Genomic DNA, 15959 nt, shown 5'->3' with positions numbered 1-15959 from the left:
TATTCTACATCTTAACATATGTCAATCATTGCAACCTCGAGTTTCACACTAGGTTCAAGTCCTTTATCTACCTGCATTGGTTTGGTCCTTTTTGACCTTGTGCTCCTTGGCACTGTGCAGATTTTCATCAACCCCATTGGGATCGATTGGTCTCCTTCACTTTATGTATCTTGGTACTGTATAATGGCTCTTTTGTATTCCCTTCTCCTGGAGTCAGACAGAATCATTAAGTAAAGTCCCATAATATTTTTGAACAATCAGCGGCATCATTTTTATAGTCTAAAGCTTTTTGGGTATGTATTGACATTAGGGCAAATGTATTTTAAACTTATATTACTGCAAAGTCAAAAAAGTTAAAGAAAATCTTCTCAATACTGGTGACATATGTTTCAAATACAAAAAGGAAAGGGAAAAATTAAAAATGAAACAACATATTGGGCATGCAAGCAAAAACAATAATAAAGTTTTTTTTAATAAAAAAAAATCTATACCTTACAATCATTGACACACTATGTCAGCTAAGGAAAGGTAGAATACAAAGGTTTCTCACCCCCAAAATGAGATTCATGTCCTCCTTCAAACCTGGCCATGATCCACTCTGAGTGCAAAGCAAATGATTTTCACAAAGTAACAGTTTTTTTTATAAAGGACAATAATATGACAGGTAAGGCACAGTCAATGAGTATCAAAATCCCCAAATAATAATAGCCTATTTAATGACAATAGCAAACAAACCCACTATCATATTTATTACATGAATTTGCTGTATGACATTAAAAAAAAACCTTAAAAGCCAATGGATACTTGTCACAAGCTTATCAGGTATAGTAATATTTCAACCTTGGCTGAAATAATTTTTTAAAAAAATCTTTTACTGCCATCATTACAAAAATGTGGCACAGGGGTCTAGAAAAAAAACCAAACCTCTGTACTGTTGCTGTTGGGTCTAAAAATGTCACCAAATATCTAGAGTATTCTGGTAAAAGGGTAAAGTGAGCTGAGGAGTTACAAATAAGAGATGCTCCCTATTGGGAGCTATCCAGGGGTATCATGCCCTGGGATCAACTTCCTAGTTCCTTTGGTATAAGACTGTTATGTCCTATCCATTCACATTTTTACAAATGTGGAGGTGGGAATTATAATTGTACTTCACTTCAGCTTCTAAAATGGACCCTTTACCTCTTGTTACAAATAACTCAGAGATAGGCAAAATGATCAAGTCAGAGTTGTTGAAAAAAAAATTTAATCATGTCTAAAGACTCCTTAAAATCTATTTGAGATATTTAGCTCATTAAATTTACCAAAGGTTGTTATACAATTTTAACCAGTTTTGATGAAGTGCATCCATCATCTATGTGACAATTAACAAAACCAGAATAGAAAAAAGTCCATTTATGGGCTTTTACAATGTTTTACAGTATTTTGTTCAGTATAGTTATAGGGGAAAAGTAACAGACTATATCTAATAGTTAAAACACAGTAGATTAAACTGATTCAGTGTAACAGAATGTATACATTAATATATAAACTTAAAGCAACAAAATTAAATCTTAAAGAAGACAGTCAGCAAAATACAATAAAATACAGACTTTCATAAAACAATGTAGTCTGAAAGGGCTTAAAATTTCCACCTCCAGATCCTTTTTCTATCCATTCAGATTCCTATTGTCAGCACTGTGGAATTTCCCATAGTGAGGGAGACCATGGGTTTGAGGAATCTCAAACTGGCTGAATCTTAGAGACTGGGCAGGCCCAAGTGGCAAAGGGTTGTGGGGAGATGAATTTCTCCTCTGAATCTCAGTCAAGATAAATAAAAAGATCAGTGCACTCATGAATGGAAGGAGTTGTTTGAAATAGGCAAGGTACTGCTCTTTCACAGAGTATGCCATTGCAATTTACTTCCTGTTTGGAATAGTAAATTCCTTCTTCCCTTCCTCCTGAGATAAAATGCTAGGGAGCAGCCTGTCTCCCCAACCACTTGGAGAGGGAATTAGGAGGCTAATTGGTGCCTTAAAAATACACCCTGTTTTTTTTTACCAGGTACCCAGAGAGCGGCTCCAAGTTTGTAAGTTGAAGATATAGCAACAGCTGCCAGCAGGAACAAAGATGGGGCTGGGGCCAAAGCCAGAGGAGGAGCAGGAGCAGGACTGGGAACAAGCAGGATAGGCAGCAGGAACCAAAAGCAGCAGTGAGGAATGAGGAACACAAACATGTGCTCAAGCAGATAGGCAAGAATCCTCAAACTGAAAATAGCCAGGCCCTTAGGGAAGGAAAGCAGGCAAAAAGTAGGGGCTGAAAAAGGCAACAGCTCTGGTAGAGAGTTCAGAGTTTTCTCAGAGTTTGTGATGGTGGGTGGGAGAAAAGCCTTGGCAGGAGAAACACGGCTTAAAATTTATCTAGGCTACCTTAAAAAATTGGGAAGTTCTTGTCTGACTAGTAGCTGCCAAAACTGTAAAAATTAAATTTAATGCCTCAATAATAAAAATGTTATATTTTAGGAGGTTTTTTAATGAGCATTAGAAATCAAGGAATAAAGAGGATACAAAATAAAGACCATGTGCCCATGGCTGATCAACCCATTTCAAAATCCCCACTCACCACCATCACCATGCTTGCTGCATGCCTGAGAGAGAGCAGGACTGCCCACCCAATATTTATCCCCTGTCTATAGAAAGTATGTAATGACAGTAAGACCATGGGCTCCTGGAAAATGTAGTTCTTTTTTAGGGTAACAGATTTTCAATTATACACTTACCATAAGCCTATTAAGTAGATACTATTATTTCCCCTATTTTACAAATGAGAAAACTTAGGATGAGAGAGATTAAAAGACTTTTCCAGGGTCACTCAGCTAGTAGTGAGTATCTGAGATAGCATTTAAATTTAACGACTGATTTGATGTGTTGGTTTTCATTCAAATGACAATTCTTGAGTGAAGACAGGGTTTTCATGATTCCAACAAATACTTTTAAAGTGTCATTTCATAGTTCTGGAAAAGACCTTAGTGGACATTTAGCCCAGTCATCTCATTTTTCAGACAAAAGATCTGTGAACTAGATAGATTCTGTGATTTGCCCAAGGAGACAAAGCCAGTAAAAAGCAGAGGAATCACTTGAACCCATTTCCTCTGACTCCAAATTTCTCTTTTGATTATATCCTAGCCCATAATTGTGACCCTTTCTATATATGTATTCTGAATAAATACGTTAATATGCTCTTTCTTCCTCTCTGCCTTCAATCCTAAAAACAAAACAAAACCCAATAAATCCAACAGGCATTTATTTGTTAAGAGGCTTTATTATTCTAGTGTTCTAGATTTGTTCTTGATGAAGGCATGCTAACTCTTTGTTACCACTACTTCCAAAGGCCATTGAAACATCTGGAAATATTTGGTTTGGAGAAAAAAAAGACTTGAAGGGGGCTTGATAGTTGTCTTCAAGTATTTAAAAAGCTAGCATATGTAGGAGGTATTAGTCTTATTATCTTTGACCCCAGAGGGAAAAAATTGGAGTAATATAAACTAGAAAGAAGCAATTTATATAAGAAAAATAATTTCCCAATATCTAGAGTTCTGAAAAAGCAGGGAGACCATCATGGAATAGTGGGTTAGTTTTGGATGATAAATTTAGATGACATGATAGTGTTACTCAGACATTTATTTTGCAGCTGATGTTATTTCTTATATATACACACACACTACAAATGTTAGCCAAATATTATGGAAGATTTTATGACTTCATGTTGATGTCAAATTTCTCCAAAGTCTTATATTTAAAGATGATATATGGTAGTAAATATGTTGAGCCCTAGAATAGCAAAAAGTTTCCTCAGCAAAAAAATCAAAGAAATGTAAAAGGGATTGGGTTATATGTTCTTGTTGGAAGAAATATAGTAGATGACAAGGACACATTACTCATTATCTCTGTCAAATTAGTCCACTGATATTTGGAAAGTGTGGAGGAGAGAATTTACAATGCATACAAAAGACAGAAATGGAGAATGGATCATCTGTCAGTCAAATGAAGATTCAATTTGGAATATGGCTGGGAAAAGCAGTTTGGAGCCAAGCCAACGGTGACTGGTTTGGAAGGCTTTTGGCTGATAGTGGTGACTGAAGCTGAATTATTTTGCTGACTGGCTGATTTGAAGGAAGAAGAAGAAAGACAGTTGTCCTCATATCTCTCTGACTGACTCTGTTTCACAATTGTGACAGAATTGCCATTCCCCTCAATATCCTCCAAACCAACACTCTCTATAGAGAATGGGGAAATCCTGCCCCTCATACCTTATCCTCTACCCTTGTCCTGTCTTCCTCAAATAAACCCTTACTTGAGAAAAGGAGAGAAAAGAGTATTTCCTCTGAAATCCCTTCATGGTTGCCACAATGTGACAAGGAAATCACTTTAAAAGACTGATATATATTAATTTAAGGTCACCAAGGAATTCAGCTATGTAATTCCTAAATGAAACTCAAGTCAGCAGTTAACCTTTTATGGAGTTTTTAATTACAAACAGGAGGAAGAAAGGTATTAGAGAGAGAGAGAGAGAAAGGGGAGAGAAGGGAATAGGGCTTAAATACCCCCTTTGTTTAGGCTGGGCCAAAAGGCCCAAGCCCTTAGATAGCTGAGGCAAAGAAAAGAGATCAGTCCCGATCACTCACGTGACCAAAATGGAGAAACAGTCTCAGGGGCCTCCACCTCCAGCTTCCTTCAGAGCAAGCTTCTCAGAGCACAACCTCTCAGAGCAAAACCTCTCCAACCTCCCCCAGTCCTCAGACCCCGCTATCTTTAAGGAAACCATCCAAGTTCCCTCCCCTCAGTTCTCACATCTACCAATCACTGTCCATGTCTTCCCTGTGCCAATGGTGGCTCTAGCTTAACCCAGGACCACCCAGAGGTCTGTGGCTTTGCACATGTCTGTTGAAGGTCATATTCTCAAATAATTAAATCTTGATCCTTTGCTGCAGCCCTTCCTAAATCCTGTTACCCTGAGTAGGGTGGAGATTGGAAGTTCCAAGACCTGGTTCTGTCATTCCAAGTATCTCTATTGTATCAATTCTAAAATCAATCATGACTCAAAGAACTTCCTGTTCTATGCTTAAGCATAGGTCAAAGCCCTTTCCATTGTTCAGCAAAAGGTTTCTGTCCTAAAGCAGTCCCAAGTAGGGAGGAGAAGGAACCTCCCATGCCAATGGGGTTCACATTCCAATAGAGTTCCCACTATCAGTAGGAAATTCCCTACAAGCATGAAACCTTCCAATGGTGAAATTTCCAACATTCACAAGTCTAAGAAATTTTAAGGTTTACAGCTCACAGAAAAAAAGGAGTGAAGGGAAGCTGAAAGGCTTCTGAAGAGGGAGGTATAGGGAGGAAGGCAGGCAAAACTTGATCCATTAGTCATCTAGTATACCCTCAAATATACACCCCTCAAACCATCATCTATTACAAAAGATATTACAGATGGGCAATGAATTGGGGCAGAATTTAATAGTAGGGGTAGATTGGCCTGGCTTCAATTGGGGTCTCTCCTTTGTTTGGTGAGTGCCTGTCCAGAGATATTATTTCATGAAGAGCCCAGGTAATCAAGCTCATTTCTATCCTAGTTCTATACCAGGATATCTGGAATTTTCCACCTTGTTTCTCTTTGCCACCTGTCCCCAAACTCTAGCTTTCCAATTCGCTTTTATGTATTGTCTTACCCTGTTAGAATGTAAGCTCATTGGGAAAAGAGATTCTTTCTTTCTCTTCTCTTTCTTATGTTCCATCTTCTTTCTCCTCTTTCTCCTCCTCCTTCTTCTTCCTTGTCTTTTATCTCCAGGACTTACAACCGTGCTAGGTACAAATTGAGTGTTTAATAAATGTTACTTCTCTTTCTTCCTTTTGCCCTCTCTCAGACAGATAGATAGATGATAGGTAGATAGACAGATAGATAGTCAGACAAATGATGTATATTGTTGTGTGTCCCACACTGGAATATAAGCTCCTTAAAAGTAGGAATATTTTACCCATAGTCTCAGAGCTTGTCCCAGAGCCTGGCAGATAAGAAGTACTTAATAAATGCTCTTCTCTCCCTCCTGCTTTCCTCTTTTGCTCTCCCATACTGTCTTCCTCCCTCCCTCCCTTTCTTTTTTTTTTCATTCACTAATTTTTTAATTTAGATGAGGGTCCTTCCTAAAAATATGGATCACAATCCATCTACATCTCATTTTGCATAGACTAATCCATGTCTTTCCACTCCTTTACTAGGGATCTACCAGTTCTGAGGATATTCTTCTAGGTGTCTTGTCATTTCTTGGCAGGGTGCCTAAACCAAATATAGTGTAACTGACAGGCTTCAAACCTCTTAGTGAGTTAGAGGGTGTCTACTATAGGCATATAAAGACTCTCCCCAGCATAAGAGGCAGATAAAAATAATTTATTACAATGGCCTAGAAGAAGATAGAAATGGGTACTGTGGAATGCTTATAGCTTGGTTAGACATTGAAGAAACCATGGTCATCCGCTGCATCCTTTTGTCTCATTACTGGAATTTGATAACTCAAAGAAAGAGTGAAGCTGACCATTTTGTGTAACTCTGCCTCACTTAAATCTAATTTATGCATGAGTCAAAAGTTATCACCAGTGCTGTCATTTTGGTGCTCTTTGAATATGAAGGAAAAGACCAGCCAATCAACCACTCAATCATTTTGTGTATACAAATTGTATGAATACCAATGAAGCATGTGAATTTCCTAATGATTAGTCTTCCCATTCACTACATTCACAAATGGATTGTGTCCTTTTCAATATTATGCTTCTCTGAATATCACTTCTCCTGCATAAGTTCTCTGGTATTAAAGTTGTTGCTTACTCATGTTCACCATATGTCTTTCCATTGTCCTTCAGATGACCCATAATTTTAATTCCTTGGAGACTGGTATTCCATGACTCACAACTTTGCAGTAATACTAGATGAATATTTCTGTGTAGAAGATGAACCTTTGTTTAGGGAGTAGCATACGGTTGTTGAAAACCACGCTAATTTTTTACATATGGAAATCAATCTGCTTTCTTTAGTCTCTTCAATTTTGAGGCCAGTTCATTGACAAACCCATAATGTTTGTCCCAAATATATTTCTTGGTCAGTCAGCAGCTAGGTGGCACAGTGGATAGAGTGAGTGCTGGGCCTGGTATCTGGAAGACCTGAATTCAAATCTCACCTCCGGCACTTACTATCTATGTGACCTTGGGCAAGTCACTTAAACCTGTTTACCTCAGTTTCCTCATCTGAAAAATAGTCTGGAGAAGGAAATGGAAAATCATTCCTGTATCTTTGTCAAGAAGTCTTCAAATGAGGTCACAAAGAGTTAGACAAGATTGAACAACCAAACAACATCTCTTTTGGCTGTTCATTCAGCTGCAAAATTTTAGTCTGGGCAACAGCCTTTCTTCATCTATCTGATTTTTCTTGTGTGAGTATTTAGGCCAGACGTTAGAGTGATTATGAATAGAATTTTGTACACTAATTTTAATGTTCTAGGACTAGCCTCAACTTAGAAACCACCACTCTCACTCTAGAATTTCTCTTTTTATTCTACTGGACATCTCCCTTGACCTAGTAAAAATGTAGTAAAAAAATAGTAGAAAATACTTTTGGTGAACATATATCTCCCTCTCTTATGTCTCAATTAATTTTAAAGTCAGAGGTGTTAAGGTTATTCTTGGTATTTCTTTCAAGGGATCTCCTGTGATTTTAAAATCTTTTAAAATATGGGAAACAACGTATTGGAGGGGAGCTTTGAAGGTAGGCTTTTGCTTTATTGAACCCAATTTTTTTTTCTAGTCAACATTATAATCTGTTCTAAGTATATGAATTAATGAACACTCACTTAAATATAACAGTTTGAAGTTTGCAAAATGCTTTCATTATAACAACTCTGTAAGGTAGAAATAAGTATTACAGGTGTGAAGACTGTAGATCTGAGAGAGTGAATGATTTGCCCACAGTTCCCTAGTTGGCAAAAATCTGAGGCAACGTTCAAACTCAGGTTTTGCAATTCCTAGTTTCCTTCTCTATTTCATTCACCCAATAGCCCCTTTTAAACATTCATGTTGCCTGTCTCATTGTTATTTCACTATGCCATTTCTTTGCATACACCATTCAGGCTTAGTAACTAGACAGAGAACATAGTTATATGTTCAGAATTTAATCATCACATAAGTCAAATAGACAGAAAACATCAATCAATTCATTCTAAACAGCTACTGTTCACTTGATACTTTGGGAAAACAATTATTATCATTGCCAAAAGGACAACTACAATGCTCATTTTGATTGGTAGTTTTTGAAAGACAAAATTCCTTGTTCTGAAAAACAACTAAAAATCAAGCTAATTTCAGGTAATGTGATTTAAAAATTATTTTTGTAACTCTCTACTAATTATGGAGGGGCAGTAGATAGAGTGCTGGGCATGGAGTCAGGAAGACCTGAGTTAAAATCTGGCCTCAGACATAGTAGCTGTGTGACTCTGCACATGTTCTTTAACCCTGTTTACCTTAGTTTCCTCATCTGTAAAATGAGTTTGAGAAGGAAATGATAAACCACTCCAATATCTTTGCTAAGAAAAGCCAAATGGGGTCATGAAGAGTTGGACACTACAGAAATGACTAAACAACAACTAATTATAAGTTGAGCTTTAAATAGCAGCACTCTATACATTGATGGTTTAGGGTGACCTTAGTTTTTATATTTTATATTTATGTTGCCTTTGTTAGACTCTAGACATTATGGTAGGGCTGGTTTATCTTATTAAATTCTTCAATAAGTCATTTCAGTGGGAAGAGAAAACAAAACAAGATGATTCATTTGTACACAGCATAGCAAAACAAATGCCATATCAATTACTTACCATTAGTCAATGCTTTGGAACACTGTTTGTTCATGAGATACTTTAGTGTCCTTTATATCATGTGGGGGAAATTTTAAATTGTACTGCTAGGACCTAAAGCTAGAACTAGAACCAATAAGTAGAGGGAAATTTGTTTCATTTTAGAACAAAGAAAATCTCCCAAGAAATTAGAGATTTCAAAAAATGTTTGGGATGAACTAATGTGGCAAAATAAGTTCTTCATCAGTGAAGGATGTCAATTAGAGATTACTTATCTTATTTTTATGAATCAGACACTGGATTTGGTTTCACAGGCTTTGGGTTAGAACCCCAGCTCTGCTACATAAGAAGAGTGTAGGTAAGGGCAGCTAGGTGACTCAGTGAATAGAAAGCCAGACCTAGAGAATGGAGATCCTCAGTTCAAATGTGGTCTCAAGATACTTCCTAGGTGTGTGAACATGGGCAAATCATTTAACCCCAATTGTTTAGCCCTAAACATTCTTTCTAAGATAAAATATAAGGATTTAAATAAAAAAGAAGAGAGTTGATGACCTCTTGCTTCAAATGTGGATCCTAAGATTCATGATTTGGCTGAGGTTTGGACTAATAACCTCTAAAAGTCTGTGAAGTTTCCTCAGAGCTTTTCATAATATTTAGGCAAGTTCTTTTGTGAACCAACAACTTTCAGGGGAGCTGGGCAGGACATAAATGTCTTATTCTGTTCTTTATTCTCTATTATAAATATACAAAAACTGAAAGAAAGTTCTTCTTAAAATTCTTTTAAAAGATAAGCATTACAAAACAGATAGAAATTCTCAACTGATTTTTCCATTGGTAAATAGGAAATTAGGCTATAAGTCATGGAGTTTACTCAAGGAAGTTCTGGATAACATGTCTAAGATCACAAACTCATGCAGAAAACCACAAAATATGAATGATATGCAATATGTTTTTAAAATTTTTTAATTTAAATGTTTAAATTTTTAAATATTTTTCCATGTTTACATGATTTATTTTCTTTCCCTCCCTTCTTCCCTCCCTCCTCTCAGAACCAACAAGCAATTTCATTGGGTTGTACAACTGTTATCACTTGATTCCTATTTCCATATTATTCATTTTTGTTATAGAGTGATTTTTTAAAGTCTAAGCCCCAAATCATTTTCCTGACATATACATGTGATAAATGATGTCATATGTTATGCTTTTGCATTTCTACTCCTGCAGTTCTTTCTCTCAATGTGGCTAGCATGCTTTTACATAAGTTTACATAAACATAAGTTTACATAAGGAGTGTTCTGGCTTGTTGCATTGCTACTAGTAACAAAGTCCATTACATTGGATTGTTCCACAATGCTTTAATTTCTATGTACAATGTTCTCCTGGTTCTGCTCATTTCATTAGGCATCAGTTCATTGAGGTTCTCCCAGTTCATGTAGGAATCCTACAGATCATAATTCCTTAAAGCACAATAGTATTCCATTACCATCAGATATCACAATTTGTTTAGCCATTCCCCGATAAAGGGACACCCCCTCATTTTCTAGTTTTTTACAACCTCAAAGAGTGCAACTATGAATATTTTTGTACAAGTATTTTTCTGTATTATCTCTTTGGGGTGTACAAACCTAGTAGTGGTATAGCTAGATCAAAGGGCATGCATTTTTAAAAATACATTTGTCCATAGTTCCAAATTGCCTTCCAGAATGACTAGATTAATTCACAACTTCACCAGCAGTGTATTAGTGTCCCAATTTTGCCACAACCTCTCCAAAATTTATTATTTTCCTTTACTGTCATATTGTTCCATCTACTAGGTATGAGATGATACCTCAGCATTGTTTTGATTTGCACTTCTCTAATTATGAGAGATTTAGAACACTTTTTCATGTGCTCATTGATAGTTTTGATTTCTTGATCTGAAAACTACCTATGCATGTCCCTTGAACATTTGTCAATTGGAGAATGGCTTGGTTTTTTTGTACAATTGATTTAGCTCCTTATAAATTTCAGAAATGTAACCCTTGGTAGAGATTTTGGTAATTAATATTTTCCCCCAATTTGTTGCTTCCCTTCTAATTTTGGTTTCATTGGTTTTGTTCGTAGAGAAACTTATACCCTATATCAAGAATAACTGAGAGTGGAAAATGACTTAAATATAAAGAGGGAAATCATAAACAGTTAGGTGAATATAGAAGAGTATACCTGTCAGATCTATGGGAAGGGAGGGAATTTAAGACCAAGCATGAGATACAGAACACTACAAAATGTAAAATGAATAATTTGGTATAGGTTAAACATATGCAGTTATGAAAAACACAGTTGTATATTTAATCATGTTGTGAAAGAAACCAGGACAAAAAATCTCCAAGAAAAATAAGGTAAACAAAAAGTATGCTTTCATTTACATTCAAATTCTATCAATTCTTCCTATGGAAGTTACTAGCATTTTTCATCATGAGACTGTGGAATTGTCATATCATAGCCCTGCTGATAAATTGCTTGGTTATTCACTATTTGATAGGAATTAGGAAGCCTTTCATTCTAAGAAGATCAGAATGTCTCATATAGACATTCTGATCTTCTTAGAATGAAAGGCTTCCTAACATATATATATATATATATGTTAGGAAGCCTTTCATTATATATATATATATATATATACATATGTATATATATATACAGAGAGAGAGAGAGAGAGAGAGAGAGAGAGAGAGAGAGAGAGAGAGAGAGAGAGAGAGAGAAAGAGAGAGAGAGAGAGATCTTTGAATTCATTGATCCTGACCTGTGAGATAGGAAGTATTTAGGAAATGAAATACTAAGTAATTCATGATTGATCATTGTACAATAAATATTGCTGTTACTGTGTACAGTGTGCTGCTGGTTCTACACACATCACTTTGCATCAGTTCATGGAAGTCTTTCTAGGTTTTTCTGAAAGCATCCTGCTCATCATTTCTTATCACAATAGCATTCCATCACAATCCTATTCCATAACTTTTTCAGTTATTTCTCAATTGATGGGCACTAGAAGCCTTTCTTCTAAGAAATTCAGAATATTGCACAAATATCTTTGACCTTATTAGTCCTGACCACCTGTGAGATAAGAAGTACATAGGAAAGGAGTTATTATGTTTAAAATAAAAAAATAGAAATCAGGGAAATGGCAGTCAAGGGGCAACTCAATATTAGATTAGATGCCCTCTTTTCCCTTCTTCCCATGTTGTTTTTTGGGCATTTGGGCTAGTACCCTGAAAATCACAAATACCTCACAGGACTTTTTGTGGGAAAGGCCCTGCCATAATACCAGACCATACAGCACCATTTTCTAGGCACATTTGCTTATTGTAATTGGATATGTCTGACTGTAGCAAATTAATAATAAGAAGAAAATGGTGCCAGATGCAGTGTCAGCAAGTTGGCAATTGTTCTTCATTGTAATCACCAGTTAGCAATTTCTTTTAGATTTATTGGGTCACAGTACATTTTTTTTACTACACCCCAGGAAGAAGACACCTTAAGGCCATCTAGGTCATTTGTTTATGATAGTTGCCTAACAAATTCTTTGCTATTCTAAACAGTAGGCAATTTTGAGTCATCAATTTTTACAAAATGTTAATATACTGAAAAGGAAGAAAGGAATTATAATATTCATGGACAGATGAGACTCAAATGAGTTGATAAGTAGCTCTGAAATAAATATACTTGCATGTACTGAAATAATGCTTCCTCTTAAATTTCCCCCAAAAATGCCACTCCCCATATACACCATTTATTCATCAAAGTATAAGCAATTAAAAAATAGGTGGGACATAGATAAATTACTCATGTAATTATGATTTTTTTCACATGTTCTCATGACTATTGTAATATCTCTTTTGCTGAAAATAGGTTGCAGAAATAATTACACTTCTTAGTTAACTGCCTTTGAATTTATGAATTTCTTTTAACAAGTAACTTAGAGTTCATTATTAATATTAATTTTTATTTGTATGGGGGGTTTTCTTTTTGATCAGGGAAACTCAATTTTAGGTAAAATATGAGGCATGATTTCAAGAAGTCATGAAAGGATCCACGACTCACCTGATTCCTGAAATTCAACCAATTAAAATTTTGAATCTTTCTTTGATACTTAAAAAAATTCAACAATCACCAGGATGGAGAAAATTACATAAGTTGTCAGTAATGCAAGTGTAAGTTATTTAACCTTCAAGAAAGTCTATGTGGGAACAGATTTTCTGGCAGAGGTAACTGAGGTCAAATACATACATGTCTGGGGCAGAGGTTTCATACCTAGAAGGAAATCAACCACTAAGGATGGAGAAGGCTTGGAAGTCCTAAGACAGATGTTACTCATTAGGATTTAGGGTTTTTTATTTGTTTGTTTGTTTTTTAATTAATCAGATGAGAGGAAGGCTTGGGCTCAAATCCCAGTTCTACTCCTTGATAATTGTGTGACCTGGGGAAAGTCACCTGACCTCATTTTTTTCCCTCATATGTGAAATGAAAAGATCAGATTGGATAATCTTCTGGACCACTCCAGCTCTATGGTGATTTTCCTAAAGCTCAGGTTCAACCATGTCAGGAACACCTGAGTCAAATATAGTCATGAATACTTCTACCTATGTGATACTGGGCAAGTCACTCGTTCTTTTTACCTTGGTTTCTTTTTAAAAAATAAATTTATTATTTATTCTCTTTTAAAAATGTTAATTATTTTTCTTTTTATAAATATATATTCTTTCTATTCATTATATCTAAATGTTCATTCATTTGATATATAATTTATAATCTATATTCTATATACATAGTAAATATAATTATATTTATATATATTTATATTTAAATATAATATAAAGATAATCATATTTAAGTTTTTTTTTTATTTTTGAGTTCCAAATTCTCATTCTTACTTCCTTAACTTCTCTGAGAAGGCAAGCAAGTGATATCAATTATACTTGTGAAACCATGGAAAACATATTTCCATATTAGGCATATCACAGAAAAGCAAAAAAAAACTAATGTGAGGAAATTCTACTTCAAATTACATTTAAAGTTTATCGGTTCTCTCTCTAGAAGAAGATAGAATTTTTTTCATCATGAGTCCTTTGGAATGGTCTAGGATTATTATATTGATCAGAGTAGCCAGTTCTTACATAGTTGGTCATTGTTACAACATTGATGTTACTCTACAAAATGATCTTCTGGTTCTTCTCCTTCACTTTGTATCAATTCATAGGTTTTGCCATGGTTTTTTCTGAAACAACCCCTATCACCATTTCTTATAGTACAATAGTACTACATAAACACTCCTCAGCTGAACATCTCATTTTCCAATTCTTTGTCACCACAAAAAGAACCTGCTATAAATATTTTTTGTACATACAGGTCCTCTTCCTTTTTCTTCTATTTGTTTGGGGAACAGATCTTGAAGTGATATTGCTGGATAAGGATATATACAATTTTATTGCTCTTTGGGCATAGTTCCAGATAGTTCTTCAGAATATTTGGACCAGTTCACAACTGCACCAACAGTTTACTATTGTATCTATTTTTCCTCATTTCCTCCAGCATTTGCCATTTCTAATCTAGTGAGATAGTACTGCAGAGTTCTTTTAATTCACAGTTCTCTAATCAATACTGATTTAGAGCATTTTTTAATGTGACTATAGATAGGTATGATATCTTCTGAAAGCTGTCCATAACCTTTGACCATTTGTCAACTGGACAATGATTCTTACTTTTATAAGTTTGTCTCAATTCTATACATATTTAATAAATGACTTATCAGAGAAACTTGATATATATATATATATATATATATAATTTCATTGTCTATGGCGCCTTTTTAGAAAAATGAAGTTCCTTTCCTTATCTCTTTTAATTAAGTCTATCTTTGCTTTTGCTTTGTCTGACATCATGATTACTACCCCTGCCTCTTTTACTTCAACTAAAACATAATAGATTAAGCTTCAGCCCTTTATTTTAACTCATGGGTACCTTTCAGTTTTCAAATATATCTCTTGTAAAGAGCATATTGTTGGATTCTTGTGTCTAATCCACATTGTTATCAACTTCCATTTTATAAATGAGCTAATCCCATTTTCTTTCACAGTTACAATTACTGTGTATTTGCCTCTATCCTATTTTCTTCTGTTTGCCCTCTCTATTTATCCTTTCCCTCATCAAATGTCTGTTTTGTCTCTAATCACTGACTCCCCTGATCCATCTTCCCTTTTATCAAACCCCCTAGCTTTTATCCCCTTCCCCTCTTATTTTCCTTTTGGGTAAGAAAGATTTCTTTTTTTAAAGATAATTTTCAATACTCAACTGAATGTATATTTAATTTTTTTTCTTTTTTGAACCAATTCCAATGGGACATTCAAACATTGTCTGCCACCCTCTTCCTCATATGCCTCTTTTATGTGAGAATATCTCCATTCTGTCTCTCCCTTTTCCCTTCTCTTAGTGTATTATTCTTTCTCATTCTTTTATTTGTTAGAAAAAGATTATCCCAACATAACTGATACTTATGCCTATGTTTATGTAAACTCCTCCCTACTACTCTAATAATGATAATGTTCTTAGGAGCTACAAATATCTTCCCCATGTAGAAATGTAGACATTTTAACTGTATTGAGTCTCTTATGACCACTCTCATGTTTTCCTTTTTCTGGTTCTCTTAAGTTTTGTGTTTGAATGTCAAATGTTCTATTCAGCTCTGGTCTTTTGATCAAGAATGCTTGGAAATCCTCCATTTCATTAAATATTTACTTCCTCACTGAAATAATAAACTCAGTTTTCTGTGTTTTCTTGGTTATAACTCTAGATCCTTTGCTTTATAGAATATTAAATCTTGTATGATCTTGATTGTGGTTCCACTAAATTTAAATTTTGGAGGGAAAGGTGCTTATAATTACCCTTCCTTTTCCTGGAAGCTCTGGAATTTAGCCATAATATTCCTTGGAATTTTCATTGTGGGATACTTATTAGGAAGTGATTTTTGTACTCTTTCAATTTCTATTTTAACCTCTGGATATAAGGTATCAGGGCATTTTATCTTTATAATTTCTTGAAATGTAATATCTAGGTCCCC

Source organism: Monodelphis domestica, chromosome 3 (genome assembly GCF_027887165.1).
Source record: "Monodelphis domestica isolate mMonDom1 chromosome 3, mMonDom1.pri, whole genome shotgun sequence".
In the NCBI taxonomy this organism is placed as follows: Eukaryota; Metazoa; Chordata; class Mammalia; order Didelphimorphia; family Didelphidae; genus Monodelphis; species Monodelphis domestica.
Note: the sequence above shows the minus strand (reverse complement) of the source record.